The sequence below is a fragment of the Danio rerio genome, chromosome 20 (assembly GCF_052040795.2).
Source record: "Danio rerio strain M-AB ecotype USA chromosome 20, GRCz13ab, whole genome shotgun sequence".
Lineage (NCBI taxonomy): Eukaryota > Metazoa > Chordata > Actinopteri > Cypriniformes > Danionidae > Danio > Danio rerio.
This window is the reverse complement of record NC_141040.1, coordinates 12,626,564-12,650,000: the sequence shown is the minus strand read 5'-3', so window position 1 is coordinate 12,650,000 and position 23,437 is coordinate 12,626,564.

Here is a 23,437-nt window from a genome sequence, read left to right as displayed (position 1 = left end):
GATTCAAAACAGTCAGCACGGATATCCCCGCCTCTTAAAGGGCCAGTACTAAATTACAAAGGGCTCAAAAATGGTTCTCTGGCGCCATCTCGTGGACACTCTGACACGCTTTGAGTCTGAATTTTACAAATTTAATATAAAAAAATATTTATAGGAAAACTGTTATTTATAATTACACCAAATAAATATGATAATTATCTTCAATTTAAAGCACATCTTTTGGCCAAATTTGAGGATTGTATACTTTTTTATATGCCCCAAATACTCGATTGTAATATTTACAATTTTTTAATTCAAAAAATTTTTAATTCAAAAACTACAAATCTTATCGGCATGAGAACATACAGCAACCATCTCATGGGCAATAGACAGCTTTTGACCAAATTTGGGGCTTGTAGCATCTAAGCCCTGGGAGGAGAAGCGATTGCTTTTTTTTGGTCAGAAGCCGGAATAATAATAATAATAACTAGAACCTAAAGTTCGTTGACGAACTTTGATGTTGGCTTGAGAAAGCCAACGTGACTGCGCCGGGGACTCGAAGGCAGTTGGCAGGAAGCACAGCGGTTGAGAAGTGGTTGCTAGGCGGTTGCTAAGATGTTGCTAAGGCATTCCTAGGTAGTTGCTAGGGTGTTCTGAGTGGTTTCTAGGCTGTTGCTAGGGTCCACTGGACTGTTAATCGGAAGGCCTCATTTACATTTTTGATCAAATCGAGAGAGAGAGAGAGAGAGAGAGAGAACTGATTTGTTCAGGTTGTTTAATGCAGATCACTATAGTATAGTTAGTATTTATAGTATATATTATAATCTGAACAAAATTACATTATAATAAATATCATATAAAGAAAAATATTAAATTAAAATACTAATGAAACAATAGCACATACATTTAGTTAATTTGTCTTTTATTTAATCAGTCTTATCAGTTTTGCAGTTAATATAGAGTACAGTCAATTTACAGTAATTTGCAGCGTTATATATATATAGTTATAGTTATATAGTTATATATACAGTTTACAGGAAGAAAATCGCATTAAATACAATATTAGGCCATCTTCATCACGTGGTTAATTCTGACCAATGACGTTGTTTCACCCCACTGGCCACTAACATAATGTTATAATCGTAATATTTAATTGTCATCACCTGGGTGATTGTTTTTTTTTTGGTACAGCATAGACCAAAAGCTTGGCTTTCATTGTCATTATCACAAGTGAGAAGAAGGCTCTTTTGCGGTACAGAATATTCTGTTTTGAAAGAAATATCTGAAGTAAACTTATGTTTTTGCCAACATAAAAGGGGGATAAAAAATAATCCTTATAACCCTAACCATAAATGTGTGTGTGTATGTGTGTATATATATATATATATATATATATATATATATATATATATATATATATATATATATACACTGTTGAAGTCAGAATTATTAACCCCCAGTTGATTTTTTTTCCCCTTTTTTAAATATTTCCCAAATGGTGTTTAACAGAGCAAGGAAATTTTCACTGTATGTCTGATAATATTTTTTCTTCTTGAGAAAGTCTTATTTGTTTTATTTCGGCTAGAATAAAAGCAGTTATTAATTATTTAAAAACCATTTTTGGGACACAATTATTATCCCCTTTAAGCTTTTTTTTTTTTTTTGATAATCTACAGAACAAACCATCGTTATAAAATAACTTGCCTAATTACCCTAACCTGCCTAGTTACCCTTATTAACCTAGTTAAGCCTTTAAATGTGACTAAGCTGTATAGAAGTGTCTTGAAAAATATCAAGTCAAACATTATTTAATGTCATCATGGCAAAGATAAAATAAATCAGTAATTAGAAATAGGTTTTTAAAACTATTATGCTTAGAAATGTGCTGAAACAATCTTCCCTCCATTAAACAGAAATTGGGGAAAAAATAAACAGGGGAGCTAATAATTCTGACATCAACTGTATGAATATATATATATATATATATATATATATATATATATATATATATATATATATATATATATAGGGCTCGAAATTAACTTTTTTACTTGGTAGCACCGGTGCTCCCAACTGCAAATATTCAGGGGCACCAAAATAAATTTAGGAGCACCAGAAAAAATTTAGGAGCACCCACCAAAAATGATGGAGCACCGCTGCAAATTGCTTTTTAAGGGATTTATTGTATTTTAAAACAACATCAATAGGACTGACAAAAACCAGAAACAACTATCTAACTAATGCTGCGAAGACATTGATATTTGTGTGCAATAATTCTAAAATGAATGTCTAATAATTAGGCCATAGAATATTAGTGATGATGAAAATGACAATAATAGTAACAATGAATTCCATTTCTCATTATGATACTGCCTTGAATGTGCATGAATGTAGGTTATCTGCTATAAAATGTCTGTTACTTTATATAAAATAATTGTATAGTTTGCATCAAACAAAAATGAAGCATTGCAGTAAGAAATATTGATTTTGTACTGCTGTTTTTATATGCATGTCAATTTAATAAATAATATTTCTGCTACAAAACAAACAAAAGATTATAATAAATAATTCAATTCAATGATGAAAGCTGCAAAGCAGTCATCAGTAAATAAATAAAAAAATAATATACACCTCAAAAAAGAATAGACAAAAGAAAGAAAGTAAAGTCTCACTTCTATCACTCTTTAAAAGTTTTGGTTTCAGTTTGTGTCAATTTAAAGGTTCAGTCTGAGATTATCTTCATTTTTCTGTGTTTGTGGAAAAGCTGGCGAGTCAGCCGACCCAATTTATGAGCAGGCAGAGCAGGATTATTGCACTAACCATCGGCGCAATACTGGTCATTGTTATGAGCCGCAGTTTCAGTGATCTCAGCTGGTGGATGATTATTCACCACGTGACGTGTCACGATCTCTCTCATCTACACCTCAATTTTAGGTGGGGTTTGCAAACCTGTGTGCTTTAAGTTTTTACTCTTCAGCCGTTTGCATTTCCCGTGGTCATAAAAGCTCCTTCCCTGTCATCTGACAGCGGAATACCGTGAGTGATTGACAGCTAATATGAACCAATATAGCGGCAGGGAAGAGCGAATCAGCACGTTTTTACAAAAAATCAAAACAGGTCGCACTACAACCATCTGCAGTCGCACTAATGCGCCCAAATATGTTATGAGGTCGCATAGATTAATTTTCAGGCGCATATGCGACAAAAATGGTCGCAATTTCAGCTTCAAATGTTGTAACAAGCACGTCTGAAATGAGCCCGAATTTCTGTAGATTCAAAACAGTCAGCACGGATATCCCCGCCTCTTAAAGGAGCAGTGCCTCTTAAAGGGCCAGTACTAAATTACAAAGGGCTCAAAAATAGTCTTCTGGCGCCATCTCGTGGACACTCTGACACGCTTTGAGTCTGAATTTTACAAATTTAATATAAAAAAATATTTATAGGAAAACTGTTATTTATAATTACACCAAATAAATATGATAATTATCTGTAATTTCAAATACATCTTTTGGCCAAATTTGAGGATTGTATACTTTTTTATATGCCCCAAATACTCTATACAATTTTTTAATTAAAAAATTTTTAATTCAAAAACTACAAATCTTATCAGCATGAGGACATACAGCAACCATCTCATGAGCAGAAGGCAGCTTTTGACCAAATTTGGGGCTTGTAGCATCTAAGCCCTGGGAGGAGAAGCGATTGCTTTTTTTTGGTCAGAAGCCGGAATAATAATAATAAGAATAATAACTAGAACCTAAAGTTCGTTGACGAACTTTGATGTTGGCTTGAGAAAGCCAACGTGACTGCGCCGGGGACTCAAAGGCAGTTGGCAGGAAGCACAGCGGTTGAGAAGTGGTTGCTAGGCGGTTGCTAAGATGTTGCTAAGGCATTCCTAGGTAGTTGCTAGGGTGTTCTGAGTGGTTTCTAGGCTGTTGCTAGGGTCCACTGGACTGTTAATCGGAAGGCCTCATTTACATTTTTGATCAAATCGAGAGAGAGAGAGAGAGAGAGAGAGAGAACTGATTTGTTCAGGTTGTTTAATGCAGATCACTATAGTATAGTTAGTATTTATAGTATATATTATAATCTGAACAAAATTACATTATAATAAATATCATATAAAGAAAAATATTAAATTAAAATACTAATGAAACAATAGCACATGCATTTAGTTAATTTGTCTTTTATTTAATCAGTCTTATAATTTTTGCAGTTAATATAGAGTACAGTCAATTTACAGTAATTTGCAGCATTATATATATAGTTATAGTTATATAGTTATATACAGTTTACAGGAAGAAAATTGCATTAAATACAATATTAGGCCATCTTCATCACGTGGTTAATTCTGACCAATGACGTTGTTTCACCCCACTGGCCACTAACACAATGTTATAATCGTAATATTTAATTGTCATCACCTGGGTGATTTTATTTTTTTTTGGTACAGCATAGACCAAAAGCTTGGCTTTCATTGTCATTATCACAAGTGAGGAGAAGGCTTTTTTGCGGTACAGAATATTCTGTTTTGAAAGAAATATCTGAAGTAAACTTATGTTTTTGCCAACATAAAAGGGGGATAAAAAATAATCCTTATAACCCTAACCATAAATGTGTGTGTGTGTATGTATATATATATATATATATATATATATATATATATATATACATACACACATATATATATATATATATATATATATATATATATATATATATATATATATATATATATATATATATATATATATATATATATACACTGTTGAAGTCAGAATTATTAACCCCCAGTTGATTTTGTTTTCCCTTTTTTAAATATTTCCCAAATGGTGTTTAACAGAGCAAGGAAATTTTCACTGTATGTCTGATAATATTTTTTCTTCTTGAGAAAGTCTTATTTGTTTTATTTCGGCTAGAATAAAAGCAGTTATTAATTATTTAAAAACCATTTTTGGGACACAATTATTATCCCCTTTAAGATATTTTTTTTTTTGATAATCTACAGAACAAACCCTTGTTATAAAATAACTTGCCTAATTACCCTAACCTGCCTAGTTACCCTTATTAACCTAGTTAAGCCTTTAAATGTGACTTTAAGCTGTATAGAAGTGTCTTGAAAAATATCAAGTCAAACATTATTTAATGTCATCATGGCAAAGATAAAATAAATCAGTAATTAGAAATAGGTTTTTAAAACTATTATGCTTAGAAATGTGCTGAAACAATCTTCCCTCCATTAAACAGAAATTGGGGAAAAAATAAACAGGGGAGCTAATAATTCTGACATCAACTGTATGAATATATATATATATATATATATATATATATATATATATATATATATATATATATATATATATATATATATACAGGGCTCGAAATTAACTTTTTTACTTGGTAGCACCGGTGCTCCCAACTTCAAATATTCAGGGGCACCAAAATAAATTTAGGAGCACCAGAAAAAATTTAGGAGCACCCACCAAAAATGAATGAGCACCGCTGCAAATTGCTTTTTAAGGGATTTATTGTATTTTAAAACAACATCAATAGGACTGACAAAAACCAGAAACAACTATCTAACTAATGCTGCGAAGACATTGATATTTGTGTGCAATAATTCTAAAATGAATGTCTAATAATTAGGCTATAGAATATTAGTGATGATGAAAATGACAATAATAGTAACAATGAATTCCATTTCTCATTATGATACTGCCTTGAATGTGCATGAATGTAGGTTATCTGCTATAAAAAGTCTGTTACTTTATGAAAAATAATTGTATAGTTTGCATCAAACAAAAATGAAGCATTGCAGTAAGAAATATTGATTTTGTACTGCTGTTTTTATATGCATGTCAATTTAATAAATAATATTTCTGCTACAAAACAAACAAAAGATTATAATAAATAATTCAATTCAATGATGAAAGCTGCAAAGCAGTCATCAGTAAATAAATAAAAAATAATATACACCTCAAAAAAAGAATAGACAAAAGAAAGAAAGTAAAGTCTCACTTCTATCACTCTTTAAAAGTTTTGGTTTCAGTTTGTGTCAATTTAAAGGTTCAGTCTGAGATGATCTTCATTTTTCTGTGTTTGTGGAAAAGCTGGCGAGTCAGCCGACCCAATTTATGAGCAGGCAGAGCAGGAATTTTGCACTAACCATCGGCGCAATACTGGTCTTTGTTATGAGCCGCAGTTTCAGTGATCTCAGCTGGTGGATCATTATTCACCACGTGACGTGTCACGATCTCTCTCATCTACACCTCAATTTTAGGTGGGGTTTGCAAACCTGTGTGCTTTAAGTTTTTACTCTTCAGCCGTTTGCATTTCCCGTGGTCATAAAAGTTCATTCCCTGTCATCTGACAGCGGAATATCTTGAGTGATTGACAGCTAATATGAACCAATATGGCGGCAGGGAAGAGCGAATCAGCACGTTTTTACAAAAAATCAAAACAGGTCGCACTACAACCATCTGCAGTCGCACTAATGCGCCCAAATATGTTATGAGGTCGCATAGATTAATTTTCAGGCGCATATGCGACCAAAATGGTCGCAATTTCAGCTTCAAATGTTGTAACAAGCACGTCTGAAATGAGCCCGAATTTCTGTAGATTCAAAACAGTCAACACGGATATCCCCGCCTCTTAAAGGGCCAGTACTAAATTACAAAGGGCTCAAAAATGGTTCTCTGGCGCCATCTCGTGGACACTCTGACACGCTTTGAGTCTGAATTTTACAAATTTAATATAAAAAAAAATATTTATAGGAAAACTGTTATTTATAATTACACCAAATAAATATGATAATTATCTTCAATTTAAAGCACATCTTTTGGCCAAATTTGAGGATTGTATACTTTTTTTATATGCCCCAAATACTTGATTGTAATATTTACAATTTTTTAATTCAAAAAATTTTTAATTCAAAAACTACAAATCTTATCGGCATGAGGACATACAGCAACCATCTCATGGGCAATAGACAGCTTTTGACCAAATTTGGGGCTTGTAGCATCTAAGCCCTGGGAGGAGAAGCGATTGCTTTTTTTTGGTCAGAAGCCGGAATAATAATAAGAATAATAATAATAATAAGAATAAGTTTAAGTAGCATTACAGTATGTTGGCTTTCTCAAGCCAACATAATAACTAGAACCTAAAGTTCGTAGACGAACTTTGATGTTGGCTTGAGAAAGCCAACGTGACTGCGCCGGGGACTCAAAGGCAGTTGGCAGGAAGCACAGCGGTTGATAAGTGGTTGCTAGGCGGTTGCTAAGGTGTAGCTAAGGCATTCCTAGGTAGTTGCTAGGGTGTTCTGAGTGGTTTCTAGGCTGTTGCTAGGGTCCACTGGACTGTTAATCGGAAGGCCTCATTTACATTTTTGATCAAATCGAGAGAGAGAGAGAGAGAGAGAGAACTGATTTGTTCATGTTGTTTAATGCAGATCACTATAGTATAGTTAGTATTTATAGTATATATTATAATCTGAACAAAATTACATTATAATAAATATCATATAAAGAAAAATATTAAATTAAAATACTAATGAAACAATAGCACATGCATTTAGTTAATTTGTCTTTTATTTAATCAGTCTTATAATTTTTGCAGTTAATATAGAGTACAGTCAATTTACAGTAATTTGCAGCATTATATATATAGTTATAGTTATATACAGTTTACAGGAAGAAAATCACATTAAATACAATATTATAGGCCGTCTTCATCACGTGGTTAATTCTGACCAATGACGTTGTTCCACCCCACTGGCCACTAACACAATGTTATAATCGTAATATTTAGTTGTCATCACCTGGGTGATTTTATTTTTTTTTTGGTACAGCATAGGCCAAAAGCTTGGCTTTCATTGTCATTATCACAAGTGAGGAGAAGGCTCTTTTGCGGCACAGAATATTGTTTTGAAAGAAATATCTGAAGTAAACTTATGTTTTTGCTAACATAAAAGGGGGATTAAGAAATAATCCTTATAACCCTAACCATAAATGTGTGTATGTGTTATATATGTATATATGTATATATGTATGTATATATATACATACATATATACAGTTGAAGTCAGAATTATTAACCCCCTTTTGATTTTTTTTTTCCTTTTTTAAATATTTCCCAAATTATGTTTAACAGAGCAAGGAAATTTTCACTGTATGTCTGATAATATTTTTCTTCTGGAGAAAGTCTTATTTGTTTTATTTCGGCTAGAATAAAAGCAGTTATTAATTATTTAAAAACTATTTTTGGGACACAATTATTTGCCCCTTTAAGCAATTTTTTTTGATAGTGTACAGAACAAACCATCGTTATACAATAACTTGCCTGATTACCCTAACCTGCCTAGTTCACCTTATTAACCTAGTTAAGCCTTTAAATGTCACTTTAAGCTGTATAGAAGTGTCTTGAAAAATATCAAGTCAAATATTATTTACTGTCATCATGGCAAAGATAAATAAAGAAGTTATTAGAAATGAGTTATTAAAACTATTATGCTTAGAAATGTGCTGAAACAATCTTCCCTCCATTAAACAGAAATTGGGGAAAAAATAAACAGGGGAGCTAATAATTCTGACTTCAACTGTATGTATATATATGTATATACACACACTTTATTTTACCTGTTTGTAAATAATTGTTCTTAACATTTTTGCTTTAAAACATTATAATACTGTTTGGATTTTCCCCCCATAATAATAAATTGTGAACATTGCAGTGTAAATTGCAATCCAGATGTTACAGAGATAAATTGATGCAGCAACAGCAGAGCATATTAAGGGGATATAAAAAATCTTCATACATTGTATGTATATATATATATTTATATATATTCACTATTTTAAAATACATTTTCTTTGCTGTGTGTTTTTATTGGTTATGATGCTGTTTGGATGTTTTATTTTTGCACAATAAATATAATGTGATTTAAAAAGTGCAAACATTGTCTTTGTTAGAATTTACACGTGATTACAACGGTATAAAGACGTTCAGGTCCGACCGGACCGAATGGAAAGAAATTGTAAAAGGTACAAAGGTGCAGTAAACTCAATTCCAAAGGGCTCAAAAATAGTCTTCTGGCGCCATCTCGTGGACACTCTGACAAGCTTTAGGTTTGAAATTAACAAATTTATTATAAAAAAAATATTTATAGGAAAACTGTTATTTATAATTACACCAAATAAATATGATAATTATCTTCAATTTAAAGCACATCTTTTGGCCAAATTTGAGGATTGTATACTTTTTTATATGCCCCAAATACTCGATTGTAATATTTACAATTTTTTAATTCAAAAAATTTTTAATTCAAAAACTACAAATCTTATCGGCATGAGGACATACAGCAACCATCTCATGGGCAATAGACAGCTTTTGACCAAATTTGGGGCTTGTAGCATCTAAGCCCTGGGAGGAGAAGCGATTGCTTTTTTTAGGTCAGAAGCCGGAATAATAATAAGAATAATAATAATAATAATAATAATAAGAATAAGTTTAAGTAGCATTACAGTATGTTGGCTTTCTCAAGCCAACATAATAATAAGAATAAGTTTAAGTAGCATTACAGTATGTTGGCTTTCTCAAGCCAACATAATAATAATAATAAGAAGAATAAGTTTAAGTAGCATTACAGTATGTTGGCTTTCTCAAGCCAACATAATAATAAGAAGAATAAGTTTAAGTAGCATTACAGTATGTTGGCTTTCTCAAGCCAACATAATTAAAAGCCTACGTGCAGGTAAATGCGTGCATTATGAATTTGCCAAGAAATGCTCCATTTTACCACTTTAAAATAATGCCCCCCACTTACGCAATACTACAACCTGGGCTGTAGGCCTATACCCATGGAATGGAAATATAGCCTATGTACACTAGTTAACATTAAAGTTGTGCTTTTAATAAAATAGAGAAAATAAGCAAGATGCGCTTTCTGCAGCCTCTGTGAAATATGGCGCGACACAGCAATGAACTGAAAATAAAACAATAGAAATCCTTGAAATGTATGCAGCATTGGTAATCTTGATTTTTTTTCAGCCAACACTGACTGAGAATAATGCTGCACTATTTTATAAACAAATTAATTTAAACGTTTCCCCCATCCCATCCCATCTCGGTGTCGCGTGCGCTCGGTCTCTCTTCTTTGGTGCGCTCTCGGTTTTGCGCCCATGCACTCGATTTCTCCTTTTTTGCACACTTGCGCTCTGTTTACCACATTCTTTTTTTTATCAATATATTTTTTATTATTTTCACATCGATAATTTACAGAGTCATTTCAGTATAAATGTAAACATTCTTTTCTAACCACCCTCCACCCCTTTCCCACCCTCATAAGACAGAACACTTAAACAGACATACTTGTGAGACATCGAGCTGATGTGTAAATTAGGAGGAAATAAACAATAAACAAACAATAATGACAAATACAGGATTAAAGCAATGAAGTGTCATACTTTTCCATCCGTATTTTCAGTCAATGTAACATCCAAGTTATTCATGTATTCAATAAATTTACCCCAAGTCTTCTCAAACATTGAAGAGTTTTTTTTTAAGATTAAACATTATTTTTTCAACAGGAACATAAGAAGAAAGTTCTCTAAGCCATACAATATGACTTGGTGGTTCTACTGATTTCCAATGTATAGCAATGCATTTTTTTGCTGCTATCAGAGCCATTTTAATTAAACGTAAATTTTTCCTTTGATCGAACAGAAGAACCGACTCATCCCCCAACAACATAAATCTTGGATCAGGTAAAAGGTTAACATTGGCAATTTTACTAATAGTTTGTATTATATTTCTCCAATAAGTTTTAAGTTTAGAACATGTCCAAAACATATGAAATAATGTACCAACCTCAATCTTACATCTAGAACAATGTTCTGAATATGAATCACTTATTCTGTGCAATCGTTCAGGTGTATAATATACCCTGTGTAAAATATTAAACTGTATTAATGTATGTCTACTATTAAATGAAAATGTTAGGGCACTTTTACAGATATGTTCCCAAGTATCTTGATCAAACATGCATTCTAAATCTTTCTCCCATTTAAGTTTTGAAGATGACACTTCCATCTCATACAAATCGTTAAGGTTGCTATACATATAAGACACAAATCCTTTGGGTTCTTTTCTCTTTCTTATAATAGCATCTATTGGGAGGGAAGATAGAGGTCCTAAATTACCCTTTTGCATTGTGGTAATATAGTGTCTCACCTGAATATATTTAAAAAAATGTTTAACAGGAAGGGAAAACTTTAATCTCAATTGTTCAAATGTCATTAGTATGCCCTGCTCATATAAATCTCCAAACATCTGTATTCCCTTTTTGTACCAGTATTGTGTTATTCCATCTCTTAATGCTTCAGGAAGAGATGGGTTACAGTGAAACGGAGTATTATTATACATTGAAAGTAGCCAATTATTTTTTTTCTTGATTACAAACCCCAATTTGCAAGTGTGCCTAATGAATGGGTTACTAACTGCCTTCATAACACAATTCAAAGGGATGAATAAGGCCTTATCTAAAGGTATTTCCCTTGCATGATATTTTTCTATTTGTAACCATGCGGGTAACAATGTACCTTCCATCTGCCAAAACCACACCGCTCTCATCTGTGCTGCCCAGAAATAAAACAAAAAATCGGGAAGTTGTAGTCCACCTTTTTTGGATGTCATCTGTAATGTCCTAAGTTTAATCCTTGGAGTTTTTTTATTCCAAATAAAATTTCTAATTGAGCTGTTGAGATTCCTAAAAAACTTTTGTGGGATAGAAATAGGGAGGGTCTGAAACAAAATTAAAAATTTAGGAAGAATGTTCATTTTTACGCAGTTTATCCTGCCAATTAGTGATAATGGTAGTGGATTCCATCTTTCCAGATCTCTAATTACCTTTTTAAGTAATGGGGAATAATTCAAAGAGTATGCTTCTTCCAATTTCGAAGGAATATTTAGTCCTAAATAAACTATTTTTTCAGTATTCCATAAAAAAGGAATGTTATCTAAGGGTATTTTCTCCCCAGCCGAATTCAATGGCATCATAACGCTTTTATTAAAATTAATTTTATAGCCAGATATGTCCCTAAAGTTTTCTAAGAGTTGAGACAAATTAGATAGAGATAAATCAGGATTAGTTAGATATAGCATCACATCGTCCGCGTATAATGATATCTTGTGTATACAACCTCCTATTTCTAATCCAAAGATTGATTTATGTGTCCGTATTGCAATAGCCAGCGGTTCTACCGCTAGAGCAAAGAGTAGTGGGGAAAGGGGACATCCCTGTCTGGTTCCTCTTGATAAATAAAAATGTTCAGATACATCAGAATTAGTACGGATGGCTGCCGATGGATTCCTATACAACATCTTAATCATCTCAATAAAGTTTGGACCGAAATTCATTTTTTGTAAAACCGCAATCAGATAAGACCATTCCACTCGGTCGAAGGCTTTTTCTGCATCTAAAGAAAGAGCAATCACCGGAAAATCAATTTGTTTTGCTGAATAAATAATATTCATTAGCCTCCGTATGTTATCGAAAGAGGATCTATTTCTGATAAATCCAGTTTGGTCCATGTGAACTAAACTAGGCAGTACCCGCTCTAAACGTAATGCAATCATTTTGGTAAGAATTTTATAATCAGAATTAAGCAGTAAGATTGGCCGATAGGAAGCACATAGATTAGGATCTTTGCCAGGTTTTAAAAGAACTGTGATTAAAGCCTGGTTTAAAGTCTCTGGTAATTCTTTTTTATGAATTGCCTCTGTATACATTGAAAACAACGGGTCTGCTAATTTAGAAAAAAAAGTTTTATAAAAATCCATCGAAAACCCGTCCAACCCAGGTGTTTTACCCCCAGCTAGAGCAGTGACTGCAAATTGCATCTCTTTTTTCGAAATTTCTTTTTCAAGTTCTTCTCGATCATTATCACTTAAGACTGGTATATCCCATTTACTTAAAAACATTTTAATCGTCGCCTCCTCTATTCCCTGAGATTTATAAAGTGACTTATAAAAATCTAAGAATTCTTGGTTAATTAATTTGGGGTGTTTAATAATTTTATTTTCGGATGAATATATTTTAGGTATAGATTTACTAATTTCTTCTTTTCTTATTTGCCATGCTAGCATTTTCCCGATCTTATCTCCATGTTCGTAATACTTCTGCCGTGATCTGAGAAGTGCATTTTCTGCTTCTTTGGATGATAGAATATCATATTCCATTTTTTTTGACTGCAATTGTTGAAGCAGCTGAGCATCTTTATTTCTAAAATGTTCCCTTTCCATTACTGAGATTTCTTTTTCAAGTGATTGTAACTGTTTTTGATATTGTTTTTTTCTACCGGAAGAAAAAGCTATGATTTGACCCCGTAAGAATGCCTTCATGGCCTCCCAGATTACACCCGAAGAAGCAGAACTTTTATTTGTACTAATAAAATTTTCTATATTATTATTTATGCAGCTTAATGCGTCAGAGCTATTTAGTAAATGGCCACTAAATCTCCGAAGCTTATAATTAGACATTTCCAGAGAGCATTGCGCTGAAATAAGTAACGGGGCATGATCTGACAATATTCTTGGTAAATACTCACACAATTCAATCAAATAATCCTTCGCTTTTGGAACAAAAAAGTAGTCAATTCTGGAGTAATTATTATGCCTATGCGAGTAGAAGGAATATTCTTTTTTTGTTTTATTCTTAAATCTCCATACATCTAATAAATTAAAACTTGAAAGTTCGTATTTTAGAGCTTTAGCAACTTGACTTAAGGGTAACAGTTTAGTAGATGATCTATCTAACACTGGGTCCAAAACTACATTAAAGTCTCCTCCAATTATCAGCTCTGCAGTTGGGCAAGCAAATTTAAAGAATATATTGTGAATAAAATCGGCACCTTCCATTTAAGGACGATATATATTTACTAAGGTTATTCTTTGCATCCCAATCGTTCCTCTTAAAATAATATACCTGCCTGCTTTGTCTTTATCAACAGATTCCATTTTAAAGGGAACGTTTTTATCAATAAGTATAACCACCCCTCTTGATTGCGATGTGAAGGAAGAGAAAAAAGCTTGTCCAGACCACTGCTTTTTAAGATTTAGATGTTCGGGATCAGTCAAGTGTGTTTCTTGTAGAAGGGCAATTCCAATATTATGCTTTCTGAGGTATAATATTACTTTTTTTCTTTTAAGTCTTTGATTTAAACCGTTAACATTCCAAGTCACATATTTATATTTCAGTGTATCTGACATTAACTATAAATTAATGTTTTATTTCCTAAGTGCCTTGAGAACATATGGTTAAACAGCCTAACACCTAAATAAATCGAATATGTGTTCTGTCCAATCCCCCCTGCCACCACTTCCCCAAACGAAGTGTGAAACTTTAAACCCCCATGACTGAGTGTGCACTGCATCATACAGTCGACCTTGACTTCTTGTCCAAACTTAAAGCTCCCTAAAAAGTTATGTATATCCCTACAAATACTTATATTATGTACTTTAAAGCAACGTATTAATCACTACGAACAAGTGATAAATCCGAAATATGCAAGTTAGTAAACATTTGAACAAAAATATGAACATATATTTCTCTTGCCAGCTTTTCAATATAAAGATCACTCTTGACAGAGTTAACGTTAAGTTCTTACATGTTCATCCGAGAGAAAAGTTATCCACCGTATATTTTTAGCATAGTTTGGTGTGATTGTTCAGGTAACGTTAGAGTTGGATGATCCGGAATTCGTCGAAATAGTTTTAGTGTCTTATCCGACAAGCAGATGTGGATGATGTTGTCGAAGATAAGTTTCTGGCGATGCCTTGGAGTTGAAAGATCTTTGTCCCTCAGGCAGCTGAATCCTCAGCGTCGAAGGATAAAGTACGGCGTAAGACACATCATTATTGCGTAGCTGTCTTTTGAGTGCGCTGAATTCTTGTCACTTTCTAAACAGGGTGGATGACATATCCCGAAAAATCATAATGCTAGAGTTGCCATAGGTGAGCTTGCCCTTTTCTCTGGCCGCATTGAGGATCTTAAGTGTGTCTCCGTACCGAAGGAATCGAACCAGAATGGCCCGCGGTTTGCCATTTTCAGCCGGTCGTCGTTGCAAAGTGCGGTGAGCTCTTTCAATTTCGTAGAATTCGTCCTCCTGATCCAAAATCTTAGGTAACCATTCCTTCAAAAAATCCACAGCATTCCTACCTTCCACTCCCTCTGGGAAACCGACAAGACGTAAATTTTGGCGACGAGATTGATTTTCGAGTTCATCAATTTTATCTTTCAGCAGTTTGATTTCGTCGTCAGCAGCCGATTTAACATCTGCGACATCTTTGTGAAGGCTCGTTACCGCTTCTTCCGTCTCCTTCTGTTTAGTTTCTACCTCCACCATTCTCAGATTCATCGATTGTAGTTCGTTACCCATTTTCTCCACGGATTCTGCAAATTTACTCAGGCGTCCGTCAATTAACTCCTGGATTCTGAGAAATCCTTTCTCCATTTCTGCGTGGAACCAGGGCGGGGGTTCGGATAGTGGCTGCCTCGTGTCGTGTGTATCATCCTTTTTTTTGTTCGTTTTCTTTGGATTCGGCATGTTTGTTGTAATGTTCGAAGTTTATCAACTTATTATGTTAAATAAAGTACTTTTGTTACGCTAAGGGTCTTTAGGGTGTGTTATTTAAGTGAAATTATTCGGGAGCTCTCCACACCACGTCCTACCCTAACGCTACCATAACCGGAAGTCCAGCCTCTGTTTACCACATTCATCAGAATAGTGAAAACTATCAAAATGTCCACTTTTGATTGTATTAAAATTTTGTTTTTAATAGCGATTTAAAGCATTTAATATAGGAAGTCCTCGGCTATTATTATTAATCAGACGATGAGTGTACATAGTTTTTTTTACATTAGGAAATGCAGTCTTGAATGTACATATATGTTTTAAAATTTTAATACAATCAAAAGTGGACATTTTGATAGTTTTCACTATTCTGCAAGTTCCGGAGAATAGATTAATGAAACACATTGATCAATTGTAGTTTTCAGTCACGCTCATGTAAACGTCATATTAAACTCATTTAGTTTTTCCTTCATTTATTTGTGTTTTCAGTCGTGACATAGCCTAACGCACGAATCTTTAACACACTTACAGCACGCTTTTAACATTATAGTTTAACTAACTAAGTTCTAATAACTAGCCTACTTTTTTATCTTTCCCATAGTGATGGTTAGTGTATAAGATTTAGTTATTTTGCAAGTCCCTTTTAGTCCCCTCTACAGTCTTTGATTCAGATTCAGATGTAATTTAGGACTTAACATGTTGTGGTAACTTTAGGAGAGTTGGAAGTCAAGTTATTGTATAACTGGTTTGTGGTGTAGACAATTAAACAAATACACAGTAAATAAGCAAGCTAATAATACTGACCTTAAAAATGTTTTGTATTGTTATTAAAAACTGCTTTTGCATCTGTTAAAGTTTACATATGTAAAAATGTGCCTTGATGTACTTGAATGTTAGAAAAGTGTTACAAAGATACTTGTCAAATAAATTGACATGGCAGATTATTTTAAGTTATTTAATTATCTTGTTTATTAAGACTGCAGAGTGATGCTCGAAAAAAATGACTGAATAATTGTTGAAGTAGTTTTGGATGTATGTTAAAGTGTGCACCTAACCAACTAACAGTGCAAGTGGCCCCTGCCCGGACCCCCCAGTGGTCTAGAACCGCCACTGCCTAGTACATGCAAACCAGGTGCTGCTCCGAAATGGCTATCTTTGCTCAGCATCAGGTGCACAGCAGCAAGTTTGGCGCCAAACTATGAATTTATTTTAATGCCAAATGTTTAATATTACTACTAATTTACGTTTTTATTTAATTTATGCATATGCAATGAATGTCAGCCTGCTAACTGTGTGTGGTTCAAATGATAGAATATAAACATAGTTTATTTATAATTAAATAATAATAATAAAAAGCCTGGGTGCAGGGCTTTTATTTTGAGGGCGACGTCACAAGCTCCAATTTGGTTGACCAATGAGAGGAAAGTTGGCGTTTCAGCACCGCCTACATGTGTATAATGAAATTTAAACTCATTTAATTGTTTTCCTACCCTAAATCAAAAAACCCAGCCAAAATCTTGTTTTTTTGTGAGCAAAAGAAAAACCGAAAAACTGCCGTTTTCTTCCTTTCCTTTATTCCATTTAAAACTAGAAAATAAATGATGCACACCCACGCTGTGTTCATTTTTTTGATCAAACGAATAAACAAATAAGTACACCATTTTTTGACTCATTATTTCGTTTTGGTTTTGTGTATGATTTAAAGGGCACCTATGGTAAAAAAATCTACTTTTCAAGCTGTTTGGACAGATCTGTTTGTTGGTATAGTGTATAGACCGTCATACTGGGGTGATATGAACACACCCAGTCCTTTTTTTTCAATTTAACTACAAAAAAAAAGGGTCGGCCAATTGGAGCTGTTTTTAAATCGATCGCACCATTACGCAGGTGTGCGATCCCCCCGCCCACCGAATTGATTGACAGCTGCGCGCATTAACATGTTCCGGTAGTCACGTGTATATGTCAACAAGACCAGGCAGACATACGCAAAGCAACCGGGAATAAAAGGTCTGTTCTGTTCGCTAGGATCAGCAATCATCATCAAATATGATTAAGAGTAAGTTTCACATGTTTAAAGTGTTTTAAAACAGAGTATGTGTGTAATTAATTACAGCGTTTTACTTCAGCTTTACTTCATCAGCACAGCCACGTGTCAGAACAATTATAAAAGAAGACGCTTCAATCCCGGTTTGTGGATGTTAAATAAACCTATTTTTTACATTAGCATAACAGATATCCACACAGTACTTGAGGCCTTAACTAACTTTAGTAACTTTAGCCTTAACTAAGCTAAGCACGCTCTGTCTGTCTGCCTGCCTGCCTGCGTGTGTGTGTGTGCGCGCGAGCGCAGGCGTTAACTTTGTAACGATATTGTGTGTGACTCATCAATGCAACTTCACAATACTGACTAGTAAAGGTTAGTTCTGATGGGTATTTTGATCTGAAACTTTACATACACATTCTAGAGACGCAAAAGACTTATAATAAATTTGAAAAAATGGGTAACCTAGGTGCCCTTTAATATTCTGTTTTAAGTTAATAAGCAGAATAACAGATGAGTTTCTGTTTTTTCTGCCTACAGAATAAACAGAAAAACGAAATATTCATCGTTTTCCTGATGTTTCTTTTTCCGGAATAAAAGGAATAATCAAATGAACGGATGATACACGGACCCATACATTGAGGGATTCCTATATTTCATCCTTGAACAGTTTCCTTTAATAAAGGAATTTAGGAGGAGACATATTGATTTTTGCTCTTCTCTCTCTTCACACCCAGTTATTTGTGGTCGGGTTGAAGGGCAGATCACTTTTGGTCGATAACACATTATCACCCACAGGCCTTGTGCTTCTAACATTGACTTGAGATTAAAGTGGTGGTTTTACAGCCTGTTTTTTCCTCACTGAGCTTTATGTACATGTCTCCGTCTCCCACCTGTAGTATAAGTGTCTTCCAGATGGCGGACATGTATTAAAGTGTCTCTGGAAGAATTTGTGTATGAAGAGGCTGGAGTTTCCAAGGCTCTCAGAGTTCATGGACAATGACTGACAGATTCAAGCCTAACGATTTAACCAGGAGTCAAGCTGAGCGGTCAGGTCTTATCTGTGCATAAGTGGATTTTTCCCAGATCATTCCTTGTAAAAAAAAAAAAAAAAAAAAACTGCTGTGAAATTGAGAACATGCAAATGTGACAACAACCCCTCACTATCTGCATTTTCAATTAAGCACAGCTTCATATCTTATTTGAGTTTGAAAGTTTGTCTTTATTTAGGTCGGAAGGTTCTGGCGGTAACAGGTTACAGCTGTCTGGTGACCTTCTTAACTGGATAGTTCAGTCCAAAATCAAGATCTGTCATAATTTACTCACCATCATATTGTTAAAACCTTTATGGATTTCTTTCTGCTGTGGAAACCAAAAGGTGATGTTGTTATAATGTGGTGATGATGCTCCGAAAATGAGCAAAGCACCATTAGAAAGTTATCACAGAATCCACTGAACACGTCCCAATCCACTTCTACAGTGCAACAGCCAAGACTGGATAGAGATCATGGACACAGACTTATGTTGGTGAACATACTGTGGGTCGTCTCTTTACAGATGTAAACCTTGTTTTTCTAAGTTATAGAGACAATTACAGAATGACAGTATTGTGATTCACCAGTGTGAACACCACAGAGATATAGAAACACAACATCAATTCTTGTAGTTTGAACAGCACAGTGATCTGATGTTTTAAGTCATGTAGTGCGAACTAGGCTTAAACGAATCATGTCATTCCGACATAACTCGGAGTTACCCACTCAAGGGGAAGTATAACTTCAAAATTGTAAAGGAATAATTCAGCGAAAAATTAAAATTACCCTATAATTTACCATAATTTGTGCATAAGACTGTCATGCTGTGTTTACACCAGACACTGTCCATGTTTAAATAGACATGTGAACAATGAGTTTACTCATTCTCACTTCAAATTCACTTCACAATAGACATGCATTCGTGTCATGGGCAGGGCTTCTGTCTGCCCGGTGACTCTAGCTTTGTTGCTAAATGGCTAATATAAAGTTAATTGAGAGAACAGCTGTGTTTATGTGCTTTATGAAGGCTGAAAAACAGTGTCAATTCGCTTGGAGCCGTGTCTGAGCACACTAGATGCTTTTAGAGGTGCACCCAGCTCTGTGAGTTCATCAACTCCTCCAGAAACTTAACCTGGATGATGGTAGCTTTCAGCGGTGCTTCTGACTGAGCCCAGTTTGATTAACTGTTGTCCGGTGTCACACTAACAAGAGAAAGCTCCACACCTACTCTCTTCATAAGCCATAATAAAATGTTAAATATCCCAGCAGGCACAGAACATCAACATGACGTCATATTGACGTTGTGCACCAACGTCATTGCTATTCCTGACGAATAAATATCAGTATTTGATGTCAATATGACCTTGGTTTAGGATGTTGGCTCGATGTTGGATTTTGGTGACTTTACTACACAAACTAAAATCAAATATCAACATCATTTGATGTCGTTTTTGGATATCAAAATAACGTTATCCTTAGATGCTGGCAAGACATTGAATTTTGTTCACCTGACGTCATGACCTACATCTAATCTAATATCTTACGATGCTGTGCACCTGCTGGGGTAGAACTACTGACTGTGTTCATCTTAAAGAACAAAACCATATGGAAAGCTACAGCTTGGACTTTTTAGCACGAAAAAAATTTGATGACTGAAGCTATTTTTATTTATATTTATTGTAATGAATAGATTACGGGAAGTAAAGTAAGCAAAGGCTTTACTATGATTAATATGCTGAAACATCATGGCTGTAATGTGACTGCTTATGAAATGATGAATCTCTTTTCCCCTAATCACACCATCTCTGGCCAACTAAGATGGCAGATAATAGAAACTAACCCAAGAAATGTGATCACTGATTTCTAAAGAAACAAAATATACCCTAAAACACAAGTTTAGGGACACAGTGTGAAAATAATGAGTTGTTAAAGTAGACCAATCGGAATTTTTTGCACAACATTCCAAATCTTCTAAAGTCATGTGGTAACTTTCACTTGCTCTACAACATGTATAACAATGTCATTAATCTTTTAAGATTAAGGAAATTAATCCACTTTCTCACAAAAGCTGCTGTCATCGCAAGGCTTCCAACCAAAAAAGAAAATGTATTGAGTCTTTTGTTGAACTGTGCTTTGTTTTGTTTTTGTATCATCCTACAAAGCTCAAGCACTAGTTTCATACATGTCTCCCACTCAATCGCAGTACACAGAAACAACACTTTTACTCTAAAATGCAGTAAACAGCACTTTAGATTGCCTTGCTGTGAAGCCTAAATTGATTGGTTGTGGTGTAATTATGTCAGCTGGAGATGTGCTGTGATTTTCTGTGCTGCAAATTGATGCTAAAAAGTCTTTTAAAATCATTTTTGGTTAGAGCTCAATGATAAAAAAAAAAAAAATTCTAAACCACAAATTGGATCTAGATACTGTAGGATGCTAACAGACAATGGCCATGCACAATACATTGTTGTTTTATCATCATTCTCCTTGTTATTTATATTACTCAGCTTGTTCTGTTCCCGCCCAGTCCTGTCAAGCTTTATTCTTGCAAGACCAACTGCCTAGATGTACATCAAGGCTTACCTAACAAATAATAAACCTAATTAAGATTTTTGAGCTTACACACTAAATGACTGATCTTGTTGGTATCAGCCAAGTTGCAGTTCTACTGTTCATGTATAAATATACATATGTTAGTGTAAAGGAGGCCAGCTAGTGAAGTGCTGTTTTGCAGATAAAATCTTACTTGATCTCAAAAAGTGCCCAGGTGCTAGAGGCTATTGATTTTGGCCTCCTTGTTAGAGCAACTATCTCCTATGCAAAGACTTGTCGATTCGATCCAAGGTCAGATCGAATTATAGAACCAGTGCACTACACTAGTTATATTATATTCATTATAAAAGGGCCATGAAACCCCCTGTTTCAGCAGGGTGTTTTCACACCTCTCACTTAGTAAAAGTCACCTAAGTCGGTGTGTCTAGCTCGGTTTAGGTGGGAGTGTCGGGGGAGGGAAAGAGGGAAGGATTTGAATAAAACTCAGAGTTTCTATTTAGGCATGCACTGATTTTCACAGAGGCAAAACAAAGACGCAGGGGAGAAAGACAATGACTGTGTTTAATGACAGTGGAATGTTTTATACTGCACGTCGTATAAGAAAAAAAAATCTTTGCATTTCTTGGTAACTCAGATGCACTCTGTAGGTCACAAAATGCCTCAAATTCAACACGACGGTCGGTCGGTAATAGTTTGATTGCTGTGTTTACATGTTTACACTCGGAGAGCAGCATTCACAGCAGATCTTCCAGTACGTAATATTGTAGTGATATTAACACACTGTAAATCAAGTAACTTAGAAATCATTTTAGCTAAGGTCTGTCTTTAAACACTGAAAGAGTACTGCTGACGATACAAACTAACATCTCAATAAACAAAGACCACTGATCGCTTACCAAAGCGGGAAATAAAAAAAAAAACCTTAGTTGCAGCACATTTAAAAACGCAACACTGACGACCTAAATCTCCAAACAAATCTTCTTCTCCCACTTTTTTTTAAGCAACACAATGTGTCCTCTCTCTGCTGTCTGAACTCTGTTTCAGGTCTTCGAAGCTATCATGCATATTAATTAAGTTGCACCGAATACACCATATAGCGCGCTGATTGGTTTGAAACAATCTTTCTCATACATAAATGCAGCACACTCAGAGATGTCACGAAGTAGTCCTGGGTATGGACAGCCAGTCTACACGCTGGAATAAACGAAAGGATCTAATCGGCATGATGCAGCTTAAAAAAATTGTTTTAAACCAAATTTGCGCAAAGTAACGCAAAAACATTATTTTTACTTTTTTGTGTAATATATGTGTTGTGATAGTGTTTTTAGCAGCATGGGACACATATGACTGTCAACAGCTCAAAAAATGTGTTTTGGTGTTTCGCCTTTTTACCCTTTCGCCAGTTTACCCTTTATGATCTAAGGTAAACTGTCTACTGCTGCTTTCAGTACAGTTGTAAATGTCATGTAAAATTATATTTAAACTCCCACTAGTAACATTTGAAACTAAATAAAGCACATAATCAGTACCTGAGGTGATCATTGTCATAGTAGTTTATGCTGTTGTTCCACATCATATAGAAATTTGTTCCAAAAAAGAAACTGTGTGTTGTTGACATTGCTGTTTAGGTCACAAACACTGCTGAGTTTTTAATGTTGTACGTCAACATTAAGCACCTTGTACATCAACATTAAACCAGCTCAGGCTCATTCTGAAAACCTACCACTATATACATTTCTGGAGAGTGCCAAATACGTCCCAGAAGGTAAGCTTTTTTGCAGTTTTAGATTTTCGAATCCACCAGAGGCCACTGTGCATGCTTTTTGGGATCTCAAATTTCTCTTGTGAGTGCCATTCAGGCCTGTTGTTCTATAAACACAACCTATAGTGTTTTCAAAAGCACAGATTAACTCACCCACCCACTTTCCTAAATCTGACCAACAGTTTTAAAAAGCAATCCAGAATCCCTCAATCCCCCCAGATTTTTCGGATTTTACAACATTTTCACCCTCATATTAACTTATTTACTTTATTTTTTTGTTTTTGTTTTTGTCTTACCAAATTTCTGGAACCATTCTTCACCGGACACAAACCCCATCGTTTTGGTCAACTCCTCTCTGCATCTCAAGTCCACCAACGTACATGGCGAGCTACTAGACAAACTGGTAATAGCAGAAAAGCCATCCATACAGAGGTAAGTGGTC